The sequence below is a fragment of the Aethalodelphis obliquidens genome, unplaced genomic scaffold (assembly GCF_003676395.1).
Source record: "Aethalodelphis obliquidens isolate GAN/ISIS:26980383/991018 unplaced genomic scaffold, ASM367639v1 scaffold8, whole genome shotgun sequence".
Classification (NCBI taxonomy): domain Eukaryota; kingdom Metazoa; phylum Chordata; class Mammalia; order Artiodactyla; family Delphinidae; genus Aethalodelphis; species Aethalodelphis obliquidens.
This window is the reverse complement of record NW_020837952.1, coordinates 32,081,297-32,108,850: the sequence shown is the minus strand read 5'-3', so window position 1 is coordinate 32,108,850 and position 27,554 is coordinate 32,081,297. Positions and strand designations below refer to the sequence as shown.

General features: G+C 33.6%; 1 protein-coding gene across 1 annotated transcript in view; it reads left to right on the top strand.

Annotated features, from left to right (window-relative positions):
* The first annotated feature begins 506 nt into the window (after positions 1-506).
* The window catches only part of MGAT4C (MGAT4 family member C), a 616,445-nt gene continuing 589,397 nt past the window's right edge, over positions 507-27,554 (top strand). The window contains exon 1 of the mRNA XM_027107127.1: positions 507-700. The gene's annotated coding sequence lies outside the window, so the exon portion shown is untranslated. The remainder of the gene's footprint in view (positions 701-27,554) is intronic.

Here is a 27,554-nt window from a genome sequence, read left to right as displayed (position 1 = left end):
CTGTGATTTAAAACAAAACCCTCTACATATTATAAAATTCATAAAATGACTTTAGGATGTAAAGAGGATATTTCCTGTACATAAATGATCCTTAAAACTGCAAAAAGGGATACGATTTAATATGTTAACTGAAAACTTTAAATGTTTCTCTCAGATAGAAATGTATATAGCATGATAGTATGGATTCTGGACTGTAGTTTGAAAGAAAGCAACAGTGAAAATGAATTTCATGCCAGTAGACACTTTAAAAACTAGATTTAGCAGCAGTCACATTAGCTTAGATAATGGGAGAATTTTTCTTCATTGAAAATGCTCTGTGTCTCTTAAGGAGAACTTACTGAGGCAGCCTGCCATCTAGCTTTTTCACAGAAAAACAGGCTTACAGACTGCAGATGAGAGAGTCTGGAGCAGCGACAATTTTAACTTAGCCATTCCTAATTTATCTCAAGCATATTCAATTCATCTTCACTGCTCTATGCACACAGGAACACCAGATTGCCTTCCCTGGGGAACAGAATGCAACCAGGGATCTAGAGAGCTGTCACATTCCAAGAAATATTTAAATTGTGCTGATTTTCTTCTGGAGAACTGAGCACAGGGAATGAAACTCTCCATCAAGTCATAGCTTTGCGGGCAATAGATCAGAGGATATTGCCAGTTTTCTAATGGATTGTTGTTATCGGGCAGGTTTTCTCTGAAGGTACGTAGTTATTTTCTCAATTCATTACCCTCTCCCTATTTATCAGGTAATGATCTAATGAGCTGGGGATCCAAACCTGTAAAAAAGAGAGATGTTAAGTAGTCGGTATTGACTAAAGAATGACACCTTATTGCTGCATGTTTATAGGTGAATAATCGGATTCCTTTACTAAAGATTAGTAGGGTATAGTTTGAATTGCATTATCAGCAAAAATAGGCAAAAACAGAACCGTGCTGCAGGCATTATCATAAGTTCATATTAATTCTCTTGAGCATTTTCTTTTGTAGCTGCAATATATAATGAAGGGAAATACAGACTTCAGAAACTCACTTAACCTTATACATGTTTTAATCTTTTTACATAATCGTGATATTTTCTCCGAATGTTCCCAAATACAAAACTTTGTCTCAAATGCTGTTATTAATTTTGGGGTCATTGATGCTTATGATATATGAATATATGAAGGACAAAAGTACTTAAAGAAACTCCAGTAGAGTCTTCAAGAGAATATTATATCAGTGTGCTTTGTTGGCTTTGCAGCTCTTTATTTTTGAGTTTGCAAGCATCTTACTAAAATAAATTGCTATAGTTTAAGTTAAAGGCACATACTATAAAGATGTATTATTCAACTTTGTTCTGTGAAGCGAAAACCTCAATACATCTATAGAAAACACAAAACTATTCACTAAAATGTTAAAAGCTGACAAACTTCTGAATATTAACTGAACCAATACAAATAGAGAAAGCCTTATCCTGACCTGGAATTTAGCTTATTATACCTGTGATATATTGGACAGGAAGGGGTGACTTCTGTGCATGTTTCTTAAAAGTTAAAGATACGTTTGAAGGGCATTGTTCTGTGTCAGAGTAAGTAGGGGTGTAGGACAGAAAGCAAGCACATAGTAGTCACAGTGAGTTTATGAAAACTGAAGAAATATTTTAAAATATATGAGGGCTTTTGATGCTTCTAAGTATTTTATTATTGTGTGAATTCACTCAGTGAAACCTACCGTGGATTAATATTTTTACATGTCAGAAATAACTACTAGGATAGGTAGAACAGCCGGTGCATGTGGCCTGGAGCATGGTGTCTCTGCTGCCGTTTTTGGATTGTTACACAGACTTGGTGGACCCATCAATGGGTTAATCACAGGCTTGGGAGAGGAAATGGTGGCTGAGCTTCATGAAAGCTCTGGTTAAATGTGCTCTAATTTCTTTGGAGCATTTGAGAGACTATTAGAAGAATAAAGGAGACGGAGAAGGACTGAGTCACCCAAATAGTAACTTTAAGTGCATTCTCTCTTATCCTCAGAGGGGTTGTAAAAAAGGAAAAGGAGGAGAACAGAGTCCTCAAAGAGTACTTTTAAGTGCTTCTTTTTTCATGAATCTTACAAGAATTGAGGAACAGGAGCTTAAATTAAGGTTTCCCTATGGATTCTAACATTTTAAAAGCTTTTTCTCTCTCTTATGGAACATTTTTCCCTCCACTCACTTAAGAAAGAAGAAAGTGAGCTAGCTCCCAGCCTGATTTCTTCCCAATAACTTGTAGCTCTGATTTAAATCTACAGAAGTGTGCTTCTGAAACTGCATACACTCCTGAGAGTCTCAGTTTCACAATTCAGTGAGTTATGAATGCCAAAGGATAAAGTGATTTAACACCTTTCTTAAAATTATTATCACAATTAGCTCTTCTGAAAATCTCAGACTATGTGTAAAAGAGGGCACAAGTAGGAAAAAAAGAATAACTTCAGGGAACACACTTTATGTTCTTTCAGAGTAAGATACTACCAGTAGATAATGAAATAATATTCACTTCATGTTTGGGCATGGGGAAGAAATGACAGCAGCTTAGAAATATATCCTTTAATTTACATTTTGGATGTTAGATGAACAGAACAAATATGAAAACCAGGAGGGGCAGTTTCAATTTTCAGATTGCAATAAAATTTTTTATTGCTCTAACCTCCTATTAACTTTTTCTACCACAGTCATGTTAGTGTCTCTTACCTTCCTAGAGGGTTATTCACTTACGCCGCTATCTAAATCTGCTCAGCTTCCAGATCTAGTGCTAAAACTTGTTTTACTTCATCTTATGGTGAGTTCATTGTAAAATATATTACCATAATTTCATTTTTTAGTTGCTGTTAAATATTTAATATTTATTGAGTGCCCATGATATGTTTGGTGCTTAAAAGCAGTATGTAGGAAGAAAATACACAATGATATTTCTCCCAAATCAGCCAGTTTATTAATATTTCAAGATTTCTAATTGGTGCCCACAGAGGAAGGCAATTAAGTCTGACTCTTTAGTAGCTACTTAATGTACATGTAAGGCATGAACAGTCCTATATTCAGTCAATAATTTGCATTCAGCTTTACTGAAGATCCCAGACTAACCATCCAGATGTTTTCAAATTCTCCCTTAACTGTTTTATATGTCAAAGTGTCATTGTAGACAGAACACTGGATTGGGGGTAAGAAAAACTAGGTTTAAATCTGTTAATCAAGTTTGCATAGGTCAGTCATCTCCTCCATACCTCTATCTTGTCAGTGGTATAATTGTGATAATTCTTGTGGGTAGTAAAGATCATGCACATTAAGTAACAAACACATAGTTTGTGCACAACATATGCTCAATAAGCAGTATCTGTTTTTGAACGCATTTTATCATAGTTTCACGTACAGTATGTTCTATTTGAAATCACCTTGACTCTTTCTTTAATGATGTGTATGTATACCTGTGTAATATCACAGATATATTTGTTTAACAGTTTTGGTAATAAAAATAATGTATTGATAATGTAGTTATTGCTTGGCACTAAAGTACTCTGTAGAATTACTAAAGCATTACCCATGCATAGATAAAATTGGAATTTAAGATTAGTTTGAGAAATTAGTTGGCATATTCCCTGTGGCTTTCAAATAGCAAAATTATCAACCATAACTTACCAGGGAAAGAAGATAGAACTATATCTCATTTTTACACTTTTCCCTTCTCCCAAAGGATATGGAAATAGAAGACAAAACAGTAAATCCTCTTGCTCATTATAATGTGCCCTTTGCCCCTTTCATTTGCGTTTTACTTTGCTACAGTAACTTGTCTAGTGAGATGGCCTCAAAATTCCAACTGCACAGGGCTGTTCAAGCATACAAATCCACCCCTCAAGGAACAAAGCAAATATATGAAAACTTTTATTAAAATAAAAGACAGGTTTTGCTTTGAAAAATGCTAAACATTTTTTAATGAAAGTGAAACTGTCAAATGCGAATGTTAAATCCAACCAGATGTTGACCTTAATTGTGAGTTTGAATCTTTACAAAAAGAGTATGCAAATCCAAGCTAGAAGGTGCTTTCTTTAGGTGACAAGACTGCTGAAAAATACTTTGTCTGAATTTCTCAGATACATTTCATATTGAGTGAAGTGTGTACAGAAAACCTACTTTGATATTGTGAGTTATATGGGGAGGGAAATTAAGCATAATACGAGTCGGTCTTATATATCTGTATATATCTGTATTTGTATTGGAATTTGGAAATAAATGTACAAAAGTCTTTTTTATAAAAGAGAACCACCAAGTAATTATTTTGAAAGGCATGACAGGAAAGTATCTTGCACATTCTAACTAGATCAAAATGTGGACACAAAAGCAAGCACCTGCTGAAAAGCTCTTCTTTTTTTGGTCAGTGCCAATCCTGTTTTAAATCTATGAATTTACCTACTCATCAATAAGGAGAAGGTGAAGGTTTGGATATCTGACTTCATTTTCCAAAAGATCCTTGAAGTCCTTGTTCTATTGTTTTTTGATCCCCAACTTTGGATATTTTGGCCCAGTACTTAAGGAGATTAAAATCTGTATTCTAATTCCAACTCAGTTTTCTAATTTGTACAAGTGTGTGTGGGGGGGGATAATATTCATATGGTGGTGTGGAATAAATGAATGTTGCAAATTAGCTTTACAGGGGCTTGTTCATATAAGTACAGTTGATCCTTGAAAAACATGGGTTTGAATTGCACAGGCCCATTTATATGCAGAATTTTTTCAATAATAAATACTACAGTACTACATGATCCATGGTTTGTTGAATCCAAGGAAGTGGAACTGAGGATATGGAGGAACCTTCCTCCATGTATTTGAAAGGCTTAACTATATGTTATATGCAGATTTTTGATTGCTTAGAGGGTTGGTGCCCCTAACCCCCAAGTTTTTCAAGGGTCAAATCAACTATGCTAAAAAATGTTAATAAGTATTATTGTTTTTCTTATGACATCACCTTCTCCATGCCCACTTCTGATATTAGGTTTCCTGTATTCAGTTTGATCTTCAGACCACCTTTCGAGGGGGATCCCAGATTTGTGCTCACCTACATACTTCTCCTACCTATGGTTTCCTCCAAGTAAATTGTCTTATTTACTGAGCCCTGCCCCTTTGACCTAACCTTAAACAGCTTAGCCACAGTCCCTTGAGGTGTTTTTTTTCTCAGCAAATTCTTAATGGGAAAGTGATATCTTTAAGCTTAGTAATTCTCTCCTTATGTCTGTTGTGTATTGACAAACTAATAGGAAAGGAGACACAAAGAAAATACTGGTTAACTTGTGGCAGATATAACCTCCTCAGCCTTCTAGAGCAGAGGCTTTCTTCTATGAAAGGCCTACCAATAAGAGTTATGAGCTGAATTGTCTCTCCCTAAAATTCATATGCTGAAGTCCTAACTCTTAGTAACTCAGAATGTGACTGTATATGGAGATAGATCTTTTAGAGAGGTAATTAAGTTAAAATGAGGTCATTAGGGTGAGTCCTAATCCAATATAACTGGTGTCCTTATAAGAAGAGGAAATTTGGACACAGATATGTACAAAGGGAAAACCATGTGAAGATCCTGGAAAAAGACGGCCATCTATAAGCCAAGGAGAGAAGCCCCAGAAGAAAGCAACCCCCCTGACACTTGATCTCAACTTCTAACCTCCAGAATCGTGAGAGAAAAAAGATTCTGCTCCTTTAGCCACTCGAGCTGTGGTACTTTGTTATAGCAGCCCTAGCGAATTAATACAGTTAAACATTTTAGATTTTGTGAACCCAATGAGGTTTCTGTCACATATTCTTCCTCCTCCTCCTTCCCTCCTTCTCCTTATTCACCCTTTAAAAATGTAAAACAAAACAAAACAACAACAAAAAACAAATAAAACAAATATTCTTAGGGGCCATATTTGTCCATAAGCATAGTTTTCCAACCCTTGTTCTAGAAAGGTCTTTCAAGTCCTTCCAAGGTTTGGCCAGAAGATATTCCTAAACTTCCACATTCTTACATGAGATAGTCTTACTTTACAGATGGCACCACTGATTTTTAGCCTAAAAATATAACTTGGCCCTTTTTTTCCTGCTAAAATTCTTCCAAATACCTCAATTTAATGTAGAGTATTTTGATTAGAGTATTTTACATTCACTCTGAAATGACCCTTTCAAGTCCTAACGTTAAAACAAAATCTGAAAAAATATATAATAATAATAGCAGCTTACACTTGTTGAATACATTCTGTGGGCTAAAGATATTCTGAAAACTAAACATACATTTTCTCATGTTACCTACCAACTACCTTGCAAAGTATCTGCTGTTATAATCATTTTACTGATCAGGAAATTGGAGAATAGAGAGATGAAACAACTGCCCATGGTTATTTACCATAAGTAACTTAGGTGACTTGTAAAAGTTTGAATACAGGATCTTTGGCCCAGAGTCTGGCATGTAATCAATCTACCATAATGACTCTCAGGTCATGGTAGAGTTTCATGTTTACTGTAGAAACAGGTATGAAAATGTTGGAAAGTACGTATTAAGTAGCAATTCAGGTGAAAGAGAGGAGAAATGATATAGTACTTATTTTAATCCTACATTTTATGTGAATGAAGTAGGTATGATAGTTTAGTTAATTTTGTAATTTCTGTTTGTCTTTTCTTATATAGAATATAATTTAGGACTTTTTTCTCCTTAAAATATCATATAGTGAGAGTATGGATAAAGAAGGTAGTTTTATCATAGAAAACCGAAAGAACAAAATGGTATAATTTTGAAACTCACAGGAATTTCATATTTAATTTCACCTGTAAGCATGTTAATACTTAATTTAATAATTCCTATTAGATGGAGAATCCATGAAAGACCAAACTGACAACTGGGTATAAATACTCCATTATTTCTAGTTTTTTTTTTTTTTTTTTTTTTTTTGCTGTACACGGGCCTCTCACTACTGTGGCCTCTCCCATTGTGGAGCACAGCCTCCGGACACGCAGGCTCAGCGGCCATGGCTCACGGGCCCAGCTGCTCCATGGCATGTGGAATCCTCCCGGACCGGGGCACGAACCCGTGTCCCGTGCATCGGCAGGCAGACTCTCAACCACTGTGCCACCAGGGAAGCCCTCTAGTCATTTTAATAGTATCAACAGGTAGTAGATTTGAATGTGCTTGTACAAGGACCTGTTTGAGTGAAAACTGCCAGGTGGCAATTCTGCTTTAATTCTAAGAAACATATGTTGTGTACTGTGTGAATATCTAGGTTGTCCTTTTTAATTTCATCAATACATCTGATATGCCTTCAGTATTTTTGTAGAACTGAATCATATTTTCTAGCCAAATTTGAATTGGTAGAACATCTTTAAAAAGAAAAATAGGCCAACACTCCCATATGATATAAGTACAGTTGACCTACTTTATAAATTATTCTTATGTCACCTCATTTGCATAACTGAATCCTTGTGATGTTGTCAGATGTTTATATTTCTAATAAAGAAATATAATCATCATAAAGTGGAAGGTTGTCAATCACCTGCCAAAGTCAATCAATGTAAAAAACCAGTCTTAGTAGTTCCAGCTTTTAATTATAATTTCTAGTAATTAAAATATATGCTTGCGTATATGAAGAACCTTAATAAAACACTATTATTGTTTAGGAATTTATTATAATGGGCCCTGTTATTTTAGGCTCTGGTAGGTTACTGTTCATTTAGAGCAAAACCAAAGTAAAATTTCTTTGTATATTTTCATTGGGACTGGTGGATAATATGGGCATTCTGTTGTTTTGGAATTATTTTTTAATATGAATTTAGATTTATTCTCTCTAAAAATAGTTTTATTTATCTTTAAGAAGTATGTGAGTAGGCATGTGAATGTATGTGTGAAGGTATTTGTGTGCATGTCTATGAGTGTCATGTGTATTTGTGGGTTTTTTTTCAAGAATTACCCACAGAAGACTTGAAACACAAATCTTTAGTTCACAGGCAGAATACTATTGAGAAGAATCTTCTCACTAGTAAATGGACCCTGAAATATATAGAAATTAGAGCATTAAACCCCACACTGGTTTATCTTGCAACTCTCTCCCACCATACTTTTACTTAGTGTTATTCCTCACAAAATAATTCACGTGTTAGAAAATATTCTACCAGGGATTTTTTTTTCTCCTTTGGATTATCCTTATGAAGTCAAAATTGGGAATATTCTAGGGAAAGGAAAATCTTTAGGAGAATTGGTGGAATTTACATGAAGGAATGAAGATTAACATTGAAAAGAAGATAATGATTTCTAGGTTGTCAGTGGGGGTAGGGGTGGGCTAGATCTTGAGAATAATGTTGGGAACTGGGATATACACATAACAAGAATTCTCTGAAGAGTTTAAGTTTTTATGTATTCTCCTTTGATAGTGAGAATAGTTGTATTTGTCATTAGCTTCAAGTCTTGTTTTCATTTTGTGAACCCTAATAGCTATCTCTGAACCTTTGGTAAACACCCACATAGACCACAGGGTAGAGTGTACACTAAAGGAAAAATCTTAATTTGCATATATGTACACATAGACAGATAGAGTCATGGATAGATAGACACATACCTACAGACCAATTCGTACAGCCCAACAGGTATGCAAACAGTAACAGGCGGACAGACAAAAGACGTGTAGAGAAAGATTGACAGATAGGAACTGGTAATGGGACAGGGATGGTAGACCAATATACAGGGACAGGCAAACTGACAGCCAGCCAGAAATATATACAGAGAGATATGGATGAATAGACAGGAAGGTAAGCACAGACAGGCAGATACAGACACAGAGATACTGAACAGACAAGGAGTCTGAGACTCAGACCCACGCTCTAACATGGACAGGTAGGTCTGGCCACTGAAAGGCATAGATGTAAACGTCGACATGTGTGTGTATACATACACTATACACTAGAGTGTTACCTTATACATTCATGAGGTAAAATTCAGTAATAAGCCATTTTCATTGCTTATTAAAGGATCATTTTTAAAATATATTCATCTATGCATTTTTTCCCACTACACAGATGCAGTATAAAGAACCATAGATATGTATGTCAACATGCTTTGTCATTCCCTTTATCTATTATTTCTGTCTTTGAGGAAGAGAACAAAAATAGTCAAGTTATTGTGAGGTTGCTATTGAAATGTTCCCTTAAGCTCTTTTCAAGCTTTGTAATGTAATAGACAAGTCAGAATTCAGACAAGAAGATGATCAGTTTTCTTTCTTCAGGAGAAGTGACAACAATTATAAAACAAGCAAACAAAAGAACAAAACACTTGTGCCATGAAAACATTATTAATGTCAAAAAAATTATTGCAACCTCAGTCGTTTGCTTTGGGTCACTGAAATTACTTCTAAGTTATAAATGCACTTGATAATTTTGCAGCAATAAATTGAGAAAAGCAAGGGGAAAATATAATGCTTCTGTGATTGAATGGAATCACATTCAATCACATGGACATATATCTTGAATGGACATATATCATGGACTTGTATCAAACTTTTAAAGTCTTGTAGAAAGTTTTGATTGTTGCATTATATTTTACTGCTGATTTATTTGAAATAGTTACTCAGTTCCTCAAAATGTTTTTTTAAACTGTAAGAATGTGTTTAAAGAATGGTAAAGTCTAGTAGTTATTTAGGAGCTGCTTTTAGAGGTTTGGAAGGTTATATAGACTATATAATTAAATGTATTTTTTAGATTATTAACATTAGATAAGTACTTTGCATGTAGTATCTTGCTGGTACTTGTAACCATCCTTATTTTTAGTGGTAGGTGGGCATAATCAGCCAGCTCAAAACTTTAAACAATCTTTCATATTATTTTAAAACTACTATTGTGCATCACATCTGGTACTTTTACAAATTAATACATACAAAATTGAGATTTGTATTTTCCTATCAGTTTACTCTTTTTGGAGAGGAGGTATTTTCCTTTTTATTTTAATCTCTGAAAAGCACACATAGTTATAGGATAAACCCTCCTTTTAAACATCTTTATTGAGGTAAATTTATATACTGTAAAATTTATAAGTTTTAAGTGTCTAGTTCAGTTACTTTTAGCACATTTACTGTTTGTGCAACTATCACCACAATCCAGTTTTAGAACATTTCCATCACCATAAAGAGACATCTTATTTCTACGCAGAGTCACTTTCATTTCTTACTTCAACCCAAGGGAACCTCTAATCTACTTTCCGCCTCTCTATATTTGCTTTTTCTGGACATTTCATATAAATGGAATCAGGCAATATGTAGTCTTCTGTGTCTGGCTTCTTTCACTTAGCATACTGTTTTTGAGGTTCATCCATGTTGCAGCTCCTTTTCATTACCAAATAATATCTCGCTCTCTGGACATACCAAATTTTGTTTATCCATTAACCAGGTAATGTGCCTATGGATTGTTTCTGAGTTTATTTTTTGGAGTTGTTCACTCTCAAAGAGTGAAGACTGTGTTTATTTTATAGATTCTCTATTCATAGCATGAATGTGTACTTGGAAACTAACGTTCAAATTAATTTACACTATGTTGAAGTTTACAGGACTCTTTTTCTAAAAACTATGAATGAAGCAAAGCTAACTAATTCAAAAAAAAGTTTGTATGTAGAAGTATATTAAGGTAATGCATAATTATATATTCTCACCTGAAAAGCTTAGGGTACTTGTTTTAAATATAAATAATCTTATTTACTTGCTTTATATAAAATGTATCTCAAAACAGCAATATAAATGACAAATACACAGACTAATTTTTTTTATTATATTGCTTGTTGTATTCCTATTGAAGATAAAAAAAAATTCTTGTAAAAGTTTTAATGTTTTCTGACTGAATAAACTATTTTAGAAATATAAAGTCTACAGATAATAAGCTTTATTGAACCCTTTTGTTGGTAACAGATTTTCCATTTAAAATGCATATTTTTCTATTTCTAGAATTTTTTAGTGCTTAATCTTAACAACTACCATGAATTAGTATGTTGCAGCTGTTTAAGTTTTGATATTAAGAGTTTGCTAACGTAATGAAAACAGGTTAGGTATCAATTTCTAAATCATATGGATGACTGAGGCCACCTGTGTGCTAGCCTGATTATCTCTATGGTTCCTGTCATCTAAATTTACCAATGTCCCAGGCAGCTCGTAAACCTTTCTAGGAGGCTTATACTTCATGATGATCTTTCTACTTCATTTATTTGTGACTAATTGACATGGAACCCTGTCTTTATTCATGTCTTTTATTTTGAAATATGTAACTTGGATATGAAGCAAAATTTATGACTTTAAATGGATTTTATTTCTGCTATTCACAGTCAGAAAACCAAACATATGGTTTACTGCAACAATTTTTATTAGTTTAAATGTGTGAAATGCACCTTTTCCCAAGATACTTTTCTTTTGTTCACCTTTTAAGTATAAAGTTTTATTGTTCACCTTCCTATCTTTGTTCTATATTTGCTCAGTCTGGGTGGTTGCATCCATTGCTATACCTTCAACTCCATCTAAGTCTATTAGAACTCTGGTCGTGGCTTCTTTCCTTTGATTCTGACATGGTACTTTAAAGTTGAATATCCAGTAGAAACTTCTGTTTACATAAAACACTGTAAAATATTTATTCTATAAATTATAAAAAAATAGTGCATATGTTATTTAAGAGAATACAAATATTTTCCTGTTTTATAATGTTTTGGACCATGTCCATGATTGAACCAGAAACACAGATTTTGGATTTCTGTTTTCCATCATTATTCTCATGGATGCTATAAATGCAACTTAGTCTCTTTCTGCTATTAAAATGGCCCAGTCTTTACTATCAATTGAATGTGCTCTCATACTAAAGCAGTTTTCCAATAAACAAATAAATGTCTTGTATCTTTTAATTTATTACCATGAAATATTTTTGTTTTAATTCTATAAATTATGTTATTCAATTTTGCCATCTATTAAAATTTGAACTGCTTTTCTAAAAAAAGTTAAGTACCATATTCTCTCAGTTACCATAGAAATATAGAGGATTAGTAACAGATAACTAAGGAGTTTCTTTGCCTGTCTTTGGAATTTTTCTTTTTGAACTGAAATAGTAATTTTATTGTACTTTATATTTTAGAAGAAACAAACATTGGATAAAATTATAGAACTACAAAGTTAACATTTTACTTCAGATTTAGCAGAACATTCCCCATTCTTACTATGTTTCAATTTAACTCAGTTGCTGATTTCCAGAAACAAACTAGAAATGTTGTAATGCATCAGCCTAAGGAGAGCCCTGCAAACTCTCACAGAAACTACCCCATTCTGACACATGCCCACTACCCACAAAACACTATTTCTGTGGAATTCTTTTCATTATCATCCCTATGTATCCATGGATGAAAAATGCAATGAACTGTTTTGGGTAAAAAGACATTGCCTGTTAGGTTTTACTCTGCAGGCATCATTTAAACAAAAATGATTGTGATGACATTATTGAAGGCATGGATCTATCAAGAAAACTTTGGGTATACTTTTTAACTTGCAGTTGAGTAAATATCTTAAATTACCACATGTGCAAAATGGGAGATACTTACAGTGGACTTTTGGGGTTCCTGAATTGCAGCCATTTTTTTAGCTGATCCTGCCCTGCATCCTACCAGATTAGTAGAGGATAACTATGACCTCATGACCTAAATTACAGCAACTAAATTCTCTTTTGCTAGAATCTAGAGTAGGGTTATACAAACTCTAATCAATCTTGATTTGGTGTCTCAACTGGGTAGTCAAGTACAGCAGGAATTTGTCAGCAGTTTGTTGGCTGTGTGCAAATGGGAAAGAACAAGGCAGTTTGCAGAGAGCAATATGGGAGAATGAAGCATAGGGAAGTGGGGATGAGACATCCAGTAGTCACAGTAGGAGACATAGTGATAGTCTGAATAGCTTTTCTGGGTCCTGGTTGCACTCACTTTCTGCTCTTGGATTCTGGGAACCATCAAGTACCCCTGTATCATTCCAATTGACCTGAAGTAGGTTCTTAGCACTCTTGCCAATCATACTAACCTCCTCATTACTGCAGTCTGTTGCTCTTTCAGAAAATTATTTCAATAGTTTTTTTTTTTTCTTAAACCTCCAACCCTCATTTTCTCATTTCTTGTTTTAATCAGAAGAGAGATTTTTTGTCTCCTCTTCAAGAGACACTTTAGTATCACAATATAAGATGCTGGTAAGCAGCTTAGTCTCTGGAACCAGTGATGATGTGTTTGAGACTCAGCTCCACCACTTATTAAAACTATTAAAATTAAATTAAATTAAATTAAATTAAATTAAATTAAATTTAAAAAATATATAATTTCTATCTTTAAGTGTTCTCTGTCCCCTTGATATCTTAAAGGTTCAGAGAGTTGAAATTAAATATTCTCTAATGTATTTTCTTCTCCTTGTATTCCCTATATATTTGTTTATGCATTTTGAACTGCTTGTTTGATATGTAGATGATCGTAATTATTTTATCCACAGTGTTACTTGTTCCCTTTAATGTTATAAAGACCCCTGATTTGTGCTGTTAATGCTTTTTGGCCTGAATTCACCCTTGTTTATTACTGATATTGTGGACTCTGCTTCTTTATGTTTGAATTGCCTATGTCTTTGCACATTTAAAAAAATCTTTATGAATCATTTTGCTTCAGGTTTATCATTTATATACAGCAGAGAGGATACTTTTGAAATCTAGTATGAAAATCTTTCTCTTTTAAAAATTTAGTTTAGCCAATTTAAATGTAATAATTTGAGAAATGTTTATGAGTTCCGTTTTTTTTGTTCCATTTTTTTATTATCAGAAAGGTGAAGAATGAGCATAACTCCTGCTTTCTTTATTCTTTCCTCCAACTTTGGTGTTTATATCATTTCTTCATTGAGCATACCTTCTGTTCTTCACCCCAAACCCCACATTTGTTTTAATCTTACATCTATAGATAAATGTGTAAAATGCCTCCACAGTTGCTAACTCCATAGGGTTTTTCTGGTAGTCTTTTGATTGGCTGATTGGTACCTATATCAGAAATAGTTCATAGAAAAATATTTTATTGCTTTTGTTCTTGAAAAATTATTTGACTCAATTAAACTCTTTGATTCATAGTTTCTTTCCTTATTTTTACGTTTTATTCTCACATGAAGACTCTTCAGAACAATTCTGAGATTAGCCATTTTTCTGGCTTAATCTCAATTTAAAGGAGATTTTTTTTGCCTGACTGCCTATAGCACCTTTTTTTATGGCATTTTTATGTTTCATGTCAAGTAATTTTACTAGGGTGCGCTTCAGTGTTGACAATTTGGGATGATTATTTTTCCCTGGGATATGATACCCTCTTTTAAATATGTAGTTTCAAGCCCTCTTTTGCATTATATATTAGCTTTATTCCATTATTTCTATTTTTTTCAATGGGGATCCACTTGTACAAATGTTGACTCTCTTGTGTAAAAGCATCCTCTGTGTACACTATGTGTGCTGGACAGCTTTGGCAGAAAGGCTAGAACTGGAGTGGGTGCAAGTCAGGGAGTATCCTGGGGCACACGGAGTCAGGGCTGCATTTGTGGGATGGCTAGCGCTGGAGTGGGCGTGGCCTGAGGTGATTTCAGGGTGTGCTGCGCCAGGGCACCTTTTGGGGAGTGGCTACAGCTGGTGTAGGCCAGGGGCTTCAAGGATCTCTTGCAGGCCAGCTAGAGTATTTGGGCCATATTTCTTACCTGTGCCATCAAGGTAGAGGGGGAACATACAAAATGGCCTACACACAAAATAGTGGAGAGAGTTCCACCACTTCCCCACTTGTTTGGCAGATGCTCTAGGGTTAACACACGGATTTCCTTCACATATTGTTTAGGTGCCCTTTAAACCACTGCTTTTTTGTTGTGCCCCAGGGTGGGTAAGTTTGCACATAGGCCCCCTCAGTAATATGTCTCCCCACTGCAGGTCTCCATGTCAGGAGTGGGGTCTCTGTTGATATCATGGCTTCATCTCTCCTACGCATTTTTATGTGGTCCTTCTATTGTACAAAAGCTGTTCAGTCAGATCTCAGTTCTTCTTCAGGAGGAATTGGTCTATATGTAGGTATAGATTCTGTGTGTCCATAGAGGAGGTGAGTTCAAGGTCTTCCATCTTGGACTATAAGTCTAAAATGGTTGTTATTATATTTTTTACTTTCTCCTTTACTCCAGTATAAGTTCCATGATAACAGTAATTTTTTTCTTCTTGTTACTGTTTAATGTTCACATCTAGAACAATATCTGACATTTATAGATATATTGTACATGTGTTGGGATTAAGAAATATTACTGGACTTTTTCTTAATATTTTTTGTTGATTAAAATAGAATTTTTTCCTGACATAATAAATAATTAACAATTTATTTAATCGATACACTTCTAAGAATGTTAAAGGTATTTATTCAATTTTAAAACACATCTGTTGGTTAAATAGTATAATTACGTTTATTTTACAGATGAAGGAATTGGGGAAAGAGAAATTAAGTACTGCCTATAAGTGATGGAGAATGATTTAATTTAGAACTGTGACTCTTAACCAGTTTGATATATATCTGTATATCTCTCTGTATAATCAGAATTACTGATTTAAACATAGCCTGCCCTTTTCAACTTTTACCTTTTTGCTCATACTACTGGATACACCTAGAATGTCAATTTGAAAAATCGCATTTCTTCAAAGATCTTTCAAAGTGCAAGTCAATGATACCTCTTCAATAAGCCGTGTTAGATTCTTCTCTGTCACAAAATTATATTCTTTTCCTCTGGTGCCAGTGTTGCTTCTTTTATTCATTTATTTTGAGTGATCTTCTTTTAAGCTGCATTACAAAAGCTGTATCATGATGTACAGGTTTTTAACAGTCTGCTCTAAACCTGTCCAAGATTCCATTATTCTTCTACATAAATGACATATCAACTGCATGTTGTCTTTTAAATTCATCCCACTTTTTTTCCAATTAAGTTGTTTTGTCTGTGCAGATTCATTCTTTTAGATATTCTTCCATCCATCTTACCACAATTACATTCCATTTTATTGAAATATATAAACTCAACATCCCTATATATGTGTGTACACACACACACACACACACACACACACTGGAATATTATTCAGCCATGAGAAAGAAGAAAATATTGACATTTGTGACAACATGGATGTACCTTAAAGGCATTATACTAAGTGAGAAAAGTCAGAGAAAGACAAATACTGCATGATATCCCTTATGTGTGGAATCTTAAAAAGTCGAGTTCACAGAAATAGAGAGTAGAATCATGGTTACCAGAGGGAATTGGGGAGAAGCTTGTCAAAGGGTACAAACTTATAGTTGAAGGTGAGTAAGTTCTGGGGATCTAATATGTATATACCTCACATCTTCTTTCTCCATTCATCTGTTGATCAATGCTTAGGCTATTTCCATATCTTGGCTTGTGAATAATGCTTCAATAAACGTGGAGTGCAGATATCTTTTTGATATCCTATTTTCATTTTCTGTGGATATACCCAGAAGTGAGATTGCTGGATCATATGGTAAGGTCTATTTTTAATTTTTAAAGGAACCTCCATAGTATTTCTCATAATGACTGAACTATTTACATTTCCACCAACAGTGCACCAGGGTTCCCTTTCAATCCAGTTTAAAAATGAACAGAGAAACCAAACAGACATTTTTCCAAAGAAGACATACAAATGGCCAACAGGCACTTGAAAAGATGCTCAACATCACTAATCATCAGGGAAATGCAAATCAAAATCACAATAAGATATATCCTCACACTTGTTAGAATGTCATTAAAAAGACAACAAATAAAAAATGTTGGCAAAGATGTAGAAAAAAGGGAACCCTGGGTACCTACTCTTATTTGTAATAGATATGCAAATACATACATTGCATCTGCTTAAGTACCAGAATCAGTGACAATGCTTATGTCAATAATCTGTTTTCCTTAATGTCTTAGTCAGCTTGGGCTGCCATAAGAAAATACAATAAACTAGATGGCTTAAACAACAGAAATTTATTTCTCTCAGTTCTGGAGCCTGAAAGCCCCAAATCAGGATGTCAGTATGGTTTGGGGGTCTGGTGAGAACTTTCTACCTGACTTGCAGATGGTGTCTTTCTCACTGTGTCCTCATATGGCAGAGGAAGAGAAAGAAGGGAGACGCAAGGTGGAGGTGGCTGGCTCCTCTCTGCTGTCTCTTCTTATAAAGTATCTAATCCCATGATGAAGGTCCCACATGTACGGCCTCCCCTAAACCTAATTACCTCCCAATCTCCATTTGCAAATGCCATTACATTGTGGGGTTAGGGCTTCAACATATGAATTCTGCCAAGACACAGTTCAGTACATAGCACCTAGATTTGGCCCACCCAGACACACAAGTTTTAAGAAAGGCAATCAAAGGATCAAAAGTTTTTATGAAAATATATTACAAGAGATTAGGTTGTATCTATGTTTCTATAAGTACGGTAGAATTCTATACTAGAAATTATATATAGAGAAATTCTGACTATAATGATCCGTGAATATTTATATTGTTCATACTACTTATTACTTATATGATTTATTTATTTGTTTCTTCATGTCTATTTGATAAAGGAGTTAAAAATCTTGGGCTTCCCTGGTGGCGCAGTGGTTGGGAATCCGCCTGCCGATGCGGGGAATGTGGGTTCGTGCCCAGGTCCGGGGGGATCCCGCATGCCACGGAGCGGCTGGGCCCGTGGGCCATGGCCCCTGGGCCTGCACGTCCGGAGCCTGTGCTCCGCAACAGGAGAGGCCACGGCAGTGTGAGGCCCGCGTACCGCAAAAAAATCTTCCCAGTATGGGGTAGCTTCATATCAAGTATAGCCCGGAAAATCTTTAGAGCCCTACAGTATCCCACAACCATTCTGTAGCCCAAGTGTATTTGTAATGATTCTGATACTTATGGATCTGTGTTATGTCTTTATATTCCGTCAGCAACAATCATGCAAATCAACAAATATTTATTAAAGACTAAGTAAGAAGAATACAAAATAGTATATAGTCCTTACACTTCTGGAAGCCTATGAAGAGTGACACATAATATACTAGATAGTAGTGCAGAAATATAAATTAGCATAGGCACAATCGGAGCACATAGTAGGGACAAATAACTCAGCCTGGGAGAAGGTGAATTACGGAAACCCTTCTTTTGTAAATGATGCCTGAGCTTAGGCCAGCTTCCTTTGAAATAGCAACTCCACTTCTAAAATTTTGTCCTGAGGAGATACCACAGAAATATGGAAAGATATATGTCCAAGTAGCTTCCTTGCTATATTAACAAAAACTTTGGAATCAACCTAAGTGTTCATTAGCATAATGGAAGTTAAGTAAATTACATACTTAACATTAGCTCAAATAATATTCAGTCATTGAATGTAATACTATAAGCCTATATTAATTGAAAAGCAATAATTTTGCTTTTAGTTGGAGGTAAAAGATCACAGAATGAATGTGAGCTGCCTTTTATGTGAAATGGAATAATAGAGTTTAGCTCCTCTGTGTGGTGTAGTTTCTGATTTTTAAAAATTTTTCTTTTGTTGTGCTTACATTGTTCAGGTTTTAGTCATTTTGCAAATCTGAAACAGTTACTAAAAATGTATAGGAATAATGGATCCTTTAAGAAGACACATATTATCTAACATCCATTCTAGTACTAAAAACAGAACTTGAAAGAATTTAAAAATCTTTGCTGATTATTGCAGATAAATTCAGTAAAGAAAACCTTTATTTTAGGATTTTAATTAATATCTGTTAATTATATATGAAAAATAATTATGATCATGATTCTATAAAAATAGAATTTTATTACCAACACTACCAGAATAGGAATTAATCTTGCCAAAATGACCTAAAGTACTCAATATTTAAAGAATTAAAACCTCAAATTCTAATTTTTTATTATAAGTAATTTGATTTTCATGTATTCATAAATAAGAATATCATGTCTATTTTATAATCTTACACATCATTTTGCAGTTGTGAAACTTCATGCAAATGAGTATATCATTAATAGATTAGTAGCTAATATATCATTGTATATTGTGATTTACTAGCATTTTAAAAATTATTTCATTAGTGTTAAAATAACTAATATTAAAATGCTTCGAAATTCACTTCGTGGTAAATGTTACGAAGCAACTTGGATCAATTTTTTATCAAAGAACATTTAAGGCAAATATAAATTTGAAATGTGGCTGTGTTCAGAGCATTGACATTTCTGTGAGTTGAGATACATTATTAAAACTTTATATACAATAAGTTAAATTTTAAATAGGGTATTCCTTGTACACTAAGAAATATCTAATTTTGTGATACTTAGAAGCTTTTTATTTGTTTCACACAAACAGTACTATCCTCAATTTGCAAATTGAAAACAATATATAATAGATGGTCATCTAGTTCTTTGATTCATTAATAAAAAAAGACTTTTTTCCTGTTCTGCTAGATTTGGAACTGTGGCATGAGAAATCGACAAGACCTATTTTCTCTTCTTAAGAAACTCAGTCTAAAAATGTTCTTCTTTTCTCTAGTCCCTTTGTACCTTCTGCTGCACCTCAGGATGACCTGGGTAATTTCTAATTCTCTTCCAGTCTCAGCTCCAGCACCACCTTTGGTTTAAAGTGTTTCTTGACGTTCCTGCCTCGCTCCATATGCAAGACTGAGTTAGGGAATTCCTCCATGTGCAGCAAACATCAGGGGCCCCCATCTTCTATAATAGTAATCTTTTTCATTTTAAGTGTAACTTGTTGACTTATTTTACTCTACCTTCCCACTCCGCATCTGCAGTACGAAGAACATTTGGCATAATATTAGTTTAATATCATCAAGAGCATTCTAATTCATACTAATCTGCTCAAAAGGGTCGCCCATTCTTATAGATTCTAAGGGTGTCTACTTTTCTTTCTGCTGCCTTTTAGTTCTCTAACTTCCCATTCTTCCTTTTTGAAATCCCCTTTATTTAACTTAAGATGGAAGTCAGTCTTTCACAAGTTAAATCCTCATTGAATCCTTGAATGGCAATGAGGGAGGTTATAAGTAATTAGTAACTATCCCTTTTTTCTCTTTTACTTTTGCAGATTTTGAAAAATACAAAAATAGTAAAAATAAAAACAAGTACTCATATTCCAATTTCCCAGATTTATCCACAGTTAATATTTTGACATTTATTTCCTGTCTTTTTCCTTCATATGCATTTATATTGCATCAGTGGAATATGAGTGTATTTCCCTTTAAAAGGTACAATATTAAGAAGCTTAATTGGCCCATGTGCATAAAGAAGTCAGATTCTCTACCTCATTTGCAGATATAATGACTTTTATAGGTTTGAGGTGTAGACTTCTACTCCATTTTTAAACATTCATATTCATATAGGAGTGACAGTAGATCTTGTTTGGTATTACTTTGTGTGTTTTAATTTTTTTAGCTTTACTTAAATAATATTATGAGACATGAACTATATTATATTTCTTTGTTTTCCATTTCGTATTTTCCCAGAGAGTCTTCTAAATTATTACACATAGATTTAGTTCCTTTAATTTCTATAGAGTATTTCAGTCAATAGATGTTCCATTATTTATTACTCCTTGCTCTATTTATGCACATTTAGGGTGTGTCCTGTTTTTCACTATTATAAACAATGTTTTACTAAAGTTCCTTTTAACATTTTGACATGTCTTAGTTTCCAGAAATGTTTTTCTGAGGATACTTAGAATTACAATTGTGAACATAGGGAATACGTGTTTTCAAATCACTATTTCCCCCAAAGTTGTATCAGTTTATATTCCTGTTCAATGCTTGATCTAGTCAGATCTTTTTTCAAAACTTTCCTTTTTTCTTTGTCTCCTAAAATAATTCATAAACTATAATTAAAGTTTCTTTTTCCTATAAAGTCACTTATATCAAATTGCAGTGCTCTTTATTTTAAGAAACTTTAAATGAGACCATATGAGAAAAGCTTTATAGAGAAGAAAATACCACAGCGTTCAGTATCATTCTCAAGGAGTATGTATGGGAAATTCCGGGAAATACAAGCTCTGTCTGCTTGGCAAAATGTGAGTTTACACACAAACTACTCCACACATTATTTTAATAAATACTTATTCAACAAATATATTTTTATGTCTACTGTAAGAAGAGCATCAGGCAGTGTGAGTAGGAGGGAACAGACAAGGTGTGAGAACAGTGGAGGGAGATAGATTTTGATCATCTGGAGCTTTATTTATCTTGCAGCTAATTCTGTTAGCAGCACTATATAATTAATACCCAGGCAGAGGTCTGTCTTTTCTTGTAGCACCAAATATCCAGGCTAACACCTTGCCCTCTCTTTGCAGCTTAATTTGATCCTACCACAAATGTCTTATCTTCCCAGGACCTTGAGCATCATCACTGAAATTTTCTGAGACTTAAAAATAGCATTGACTGAGCCAGCGGTCCCATGGTGAAAAATAATATATAGATAATTCAATCAGGTTTGTAGATTTCAAAGCCATTTTCATTTTCCTGATTGCTTTTCTCCACACGCATTATCAAAAATAATGAGGATTTCCTCACTAGCATGTAATTCTATTTGCCTCTCTTATCTATGTATAATATATTCCATTTTGCTCTTTATGTTTATACATGACAGCTGAAATGAGTGAGAAATGAGTAAATGATATAATGACAGAATGTATCAGTTGCCTTCTTCATTATATTTTAAAATCAAAGCCAGCAATTTAAAACTGTTTTTCAATGCTTCTTTTTAACTTACCTCAAATATTTATTAGGCACTAAGGGCTAAATTAGCCACTAGGCTAAATGCCCGGTGACTCTAAACACTCACTCGCATTGCAGTTTTCTACAACTACTGTAAACAGGAAGATAGCCTGAACCTATAATAAAATCTTCCCTACTGCATTTTAAAGTGATAGTTTATTTCATCTTCAGTGATTAACCCATTCCTTATTCATTCATCAGCGCAGCCCATATACATTTACAAAGTGCCTGGTCAGGCACTTTTATACTGGCTGAAGATACATCATTGTAGAAGAATGAAGTCCAAACTCTTTGAGGGCTGATATTCTGTTGGGATTTTCCCAACCATTTAAAATTTCTTTTCATGTATTGCATATTTACTCATTTTTAATGACTAAGTTAATTATTTTTTTTCTTGAATGCCTTATTTGTTTATATATTTTTATTTATTTATTTATTTATTTTGTGGTACGTGGACCTCTCACTTTTGTGGCCTCTCCCGTTGTGGAGCAGAGGCTCCGGACGCCCAGGCCCACCGGCCATGGCTCACGGGCCCAGCCGCTCCGCGGCATGTGGGATCTTCCCAGACCAGAGCACGAACCCGTGTCCCTTGCATCGGCAGGCGAACTCTCAACCACTGCGCCACCAGTGAAGGCCTTATTTGTTTATATTTAACTTCATTTAAGATTTACCAAAGAGGATACATGGCTTAAAGACTTCCCATATAGACTGAGATTTGCTTCTTGTTTCTAATCTCCTATAGAGCTCTAATGTAATTGAGGATACTCCACCATTGGATGCTTTCCATATTTTTATTCATTGAACCAAACATGGTGGAGCTCTATTTAATGTTCTATGAAAATATTCTAAATTAGCTCTAAGTTAGTCCTTGTAATGTGGTTCTCCAAAAAAAAAAAAAGTATTCTTTGTAGTAAAATACAAATAGGATTTGATGCTTACTATATGTTGTTTTAATAGTGTTCATTAATTGGCATGAGGAAAATTTTAGAAATCTTACAATAAAGAAATATCTTTTATGCTGTTTACCTTGGCTTTTCCTAAATATATTTGAGCACAGTACACTTTTTTCATACACTACCTATTGACAGCCTAAGAACCTAGTATTTTGCATTGGACAGTTTAAGAAATTTTAGTATTATATATTTACAGAGAAAGAATAAATTATGTATAATCTGTAGTGTAGTGAATTTTACGTATTTGGGTTCTTTGAAAGCTGAGAAGGTTGTGCAACTGTTGAAAATTTGATTAAATATAGAACTGTATGCCAAGTCACAGGTAAAAAAAAAAACAAACCGAAAGGTCATATCATGGGTCATATCATGTCTGTACCACTTACTTGACATAAGGACTTGGGTGTTATTTTAGCTGTAATTTTTTATTTTCTCCTTTAAATAGGAGTTGCTGTTGGTAATAATACATATTATTGATACCTTGAGTTAATAAATATTTGAGGTCTTTTGTGTAGCTCTTCTACCTGGATGACTTGTAGTAAGTCTGAAATACATATGTATTTCCTCATCTGTTTAGAAAAAGATAATAACCATGTAAATCTTAGTTTGCTGTTTTCCAAAGTCGTATCATTTTGCATTCACACCTGCAGTGTGTGACTTCACAGTTCCAACACATTCTTGCCAACACTATTTTCAGATGTTTTAGTTTCAGCTTTTCTAGTGGGTGTGTAGTTGGATCCAAGTGTGGTGTTAATTTGCATTTTCTCAGTGAGCGTTTATTCATATGCTTATTTGCCATTCATATAATTATTTTGGTGTGGTGTCTGTTCAAATATTTTGTTCATTTTTAAGAGTGTTGTTTGGATTGATGTTATCATTATTGTATTGCAAGAGCTCATTATATATTATAGATTCAGGTCCTTTATCAGATCTGTGTTTTACTAATATTTTCTTTTAGTCATATTTTTCTCATTTTCTTCAATGATAACTTAGGTTTTAAATTCTAGAATGGGTTTTAGCTTCATTCAACTCCTTAAAATAATTATTTCATCTAGTTTGAATTTTTGTTCTAGCATTTAATATGATTTCTGAAAATCCAATATGTTCTGCTCTTTTGGATATAGCATTTTTTTTCTCTTCAGAAGCTTTAAGACTTTTTATTTGTTTGAATTTTGCCTTTTCCTATCATGTGTCTAGCTGTAGATATATTCTATTCAGGAGCTGTTGTGTTTCTTAACTTGGCAAGAATTTTATCAATTCTGGCATATCCACAGTTGTTACCTGCATTAAAATTACCTTGCCCCATTTTTTCTAATTCCTATTTTGTCAGGCCTTCTCATTCTAGTTTCCATGCGTTTTAACCACTCATTTTGATTTTTCATTTTTTATCCCTCTATGCTTTTTCATAACTATGTAGTTCGCTAATTATCTTTTCATGCCGTGCTAAACTGTAGCTTTATCTGTAAATTATTTTTAATATGCCTTTTTAAATTTCCTTATAATACTTAAAAATTGTTAGCTTTGATTTGTTATTTTACAACTTGTTTATTTATAAAATATTTTCTATAGTCTTAATTATGGTTCTTTTATCAGTCTTGGGAATTCTAATTCTCTTCTTTGTGCTTTTGAAGATAATTCATGGTGGAAATTTTATTCTTGTTTTGGATAAAGAATGAATTTTTGGTGGTACGTTTTTCTCCTGTACAAAATTCATTCAGTCTCAGGTTTGATAATACACTTTCAAAGCATCCAACAGATGTACGGTTAAACAAACTGATACATACGTATAATGGAATAATAGAATAAAAGGGAGCAAACTGTCTGTACATAAAATGATTTTGATGAATCTTCAAGAAATTATGCTATATGAAAAAGCCACATCTAAAAGATAACCAGTTGTAGGATTCCATTTAAACATTTGGAAATGACAAAATTTTAAAAACAGAGAAGAGATTAGTGCTTGCCACATGTTAGTGTTCGAAGCAGATTGGAGAGGGTGAGGTGGGGGAAGAAAGGCAAGAGGGAGATGGATATAGTTATAGAAAGGCAACAGGAAAGATTATTGTTGTGATGGCACTTTTCAGCATTTTGACGGTGGTTGTGGATAAAAGAACAAGCACGTATGGCAAAATTGTGTAAAACTAAATAAACACACACACATATGTATAAGCAAGTAAAACTGGAGAATATTGAGTAAGAGTTGTGAATTGTATCAATGTCAGTATTTGGTTGTGATATTATACTATAGTTTTGCAAAATATTACCATTATTACAAACTGAGTAATGTGTACACAGAACTTCTAGGTATTTCTTAAAAGTGCGTGTAAAGCTGCAATTATCTCAGTAAAAATTCCACTTAAATACAGAATATATATAAAGAAAATATGCAGTCCACAATCTAGGAAAATATATTTGCAACCCATATAACAAATAAGGAATTAGTGGAGAGAATATATATAAAACTCCTGTAAATTGATAATGAAAAGAAAAAAATACTAACAGGAAAGCAAATCCAGGGGAAAATATTTTATAATATTTTTAAAGACAATTCAAGGGGAAGAAATCAGTATTCTTAATAAATATAGGGAAAGTTGTCCATCCTCACTAGTAAAAACTACTGAAAATTAAAGCAACATGATGTAATTCCATATTCCACAACTAGAAAAACACTGATATTCAATAAGATTTTTAGTATAGATACAAGAAAAGGAAAAATATATTTCTGGTAATATGACTGGCAACATTTTGCAGAGAAATTTGCCAACTCCTGTGAGTGTTGAAATGTGTACACCATAGAGCTGATAATCTTACTTCTACAAAAGTAAATTTGATTCACATCTCACTAATTAAATCCTTGACCAAAATTTTTATTACGTCCAAGATGCCTAGTATGCCAGCACTTATATTACTTACCAAACTTTTACAAGCATCGATTTTCTAAAAGACTTAAATAGTAAATTTATTCACAAATTTTTTTAAAATGTGCAATAAGTTATAAGCATATGTTGTTACATGTGAAGCAACCAAACTGTTGGGGAATATGCAGATTTCTTTGACGGCTTGTGTGATTTAAAAACCTGCCATTTATTTTCTAGGTGACCCAGAGAAATCACTGTAAATATATATACTGGAAATCAATATTGTCTATTCAATAAAAACATTCATTTATGCTTTGAAGTGTTATGGCAATAACTTAAGTGTTTATGGATATGAGGTAACATTTTTTGTTTGTCATTCATGTCAAGTTTCATTTCAATTATAATGTTAGCACCATGAGAATTACCTGAAAAGGATAAAATAAGGTAGGCAAAAATTATAAATTTAAAAACAGGTATTTAAGAGCTAGAATAACATATTCTTATTTTGGGTATATTTATATATTATGGAATATCACTAAGGACGTAGGGTGCTTGAAAGAATTAGTGAATGAATTAATGATTTTCTTCAGACAAGAACTCTGTGGGCTTAATAATATGGATAGAATTTTTTAAAGTTTTAAAAACCATTATTAGAATACCTCATGGGCAAGAGAATATTTAATTCATCTTTAATTAACTTATTAAAATTTTTTAAATTTTATATTTTTTTACAGTTTTAAAAAGTTTACCTTTGTATCCAAAGTATCTAGCACAATATGCGTTCAGTAATCACATTTTGAATATAATGAATCAAACATAATCATGCCAGAGAAGTAAATCTAAACCTGCTTATTCAGATACTGACAAAAGGATGGAAAATATAAAGTTTATAAAATACCTACCAATACACTAATATTCCAATAATTCTAAATATATGGTGGGGAGTCATCTTGCAAGAATGAGACTAATTATAGATTTTAGATAGGTATCAATCATGATTGTCAATCATAATATTTTAGAGAATGACTTATTGACCTGGTGCCACGTGGATTCCAAGATGACAAGTCCCTATGTGTAGCTGGCAATGCCTAAGAGTGAAAAGAGGAAAAGAGATCAGGAAAAAAAATCAAAGTTAGTGAACGGTAGAAAAGAAGGGACCAGTTTGATATTAACATGACATTTAATAACTTTCATCAGTGTCTTATAGATTTCTGCATACAGGTCTTTTGTCTCCTTAGGTAGGTTTATTCCTCGGTATTTTATTCTTTTTGTTGCGGTGGTAAATGGGAGTGTTTCCTTAATTTCTCTTTCAGATTTTTCATCATAAGTGTACAGGAATGCAAGAGATTTCTGTGCATTAATTTTGTATCCTGCTACTTTACCAAATTCATTGATTAGCTCTAGTAGTTTTCTGGTAACATCTTTAGGATTCTCTATGTATAGTATCATGTCATCTGCAAACAGTGACAGTTTTACTTCTTGTTTTCTGATTTGGATTCCTTTTATTTCTTTTCTTCTCTGATTGCTGTAACTAAAATTATGAAACTGTGTTTAATAATAGTTGTGAGAGTGGCCAACTTAGTCTTGTACCTGATCTTAGTGGAAATGGTTTCAGTTTTTCACCATTGAGAATGTTGTTGGCTGTGGGTATGTCATATATGGCCTTTATTAGGTTGAGGTAAGTTCCCTCTATGCCCACTTCCTGGAGGGTTTTTATCATAAATGGGTGTTGAATATTGTCACAAGCTTTTTCTGTATCTATTGAGATAATCTTATGGTTTTTATCCTTCAGTTTGTTAATATGGTGTATCACATTGATTGATTTACGTATATTGAAGAATCCTTGCATTCCTGGGATAAACCCCACTTGATCATGGTGTATGATCCTTTTAATGTGCTGTTGGATTCTGTTTGCTAGGGTTTTGTTGAGGATTTTTGCATCTATGTTCATCAG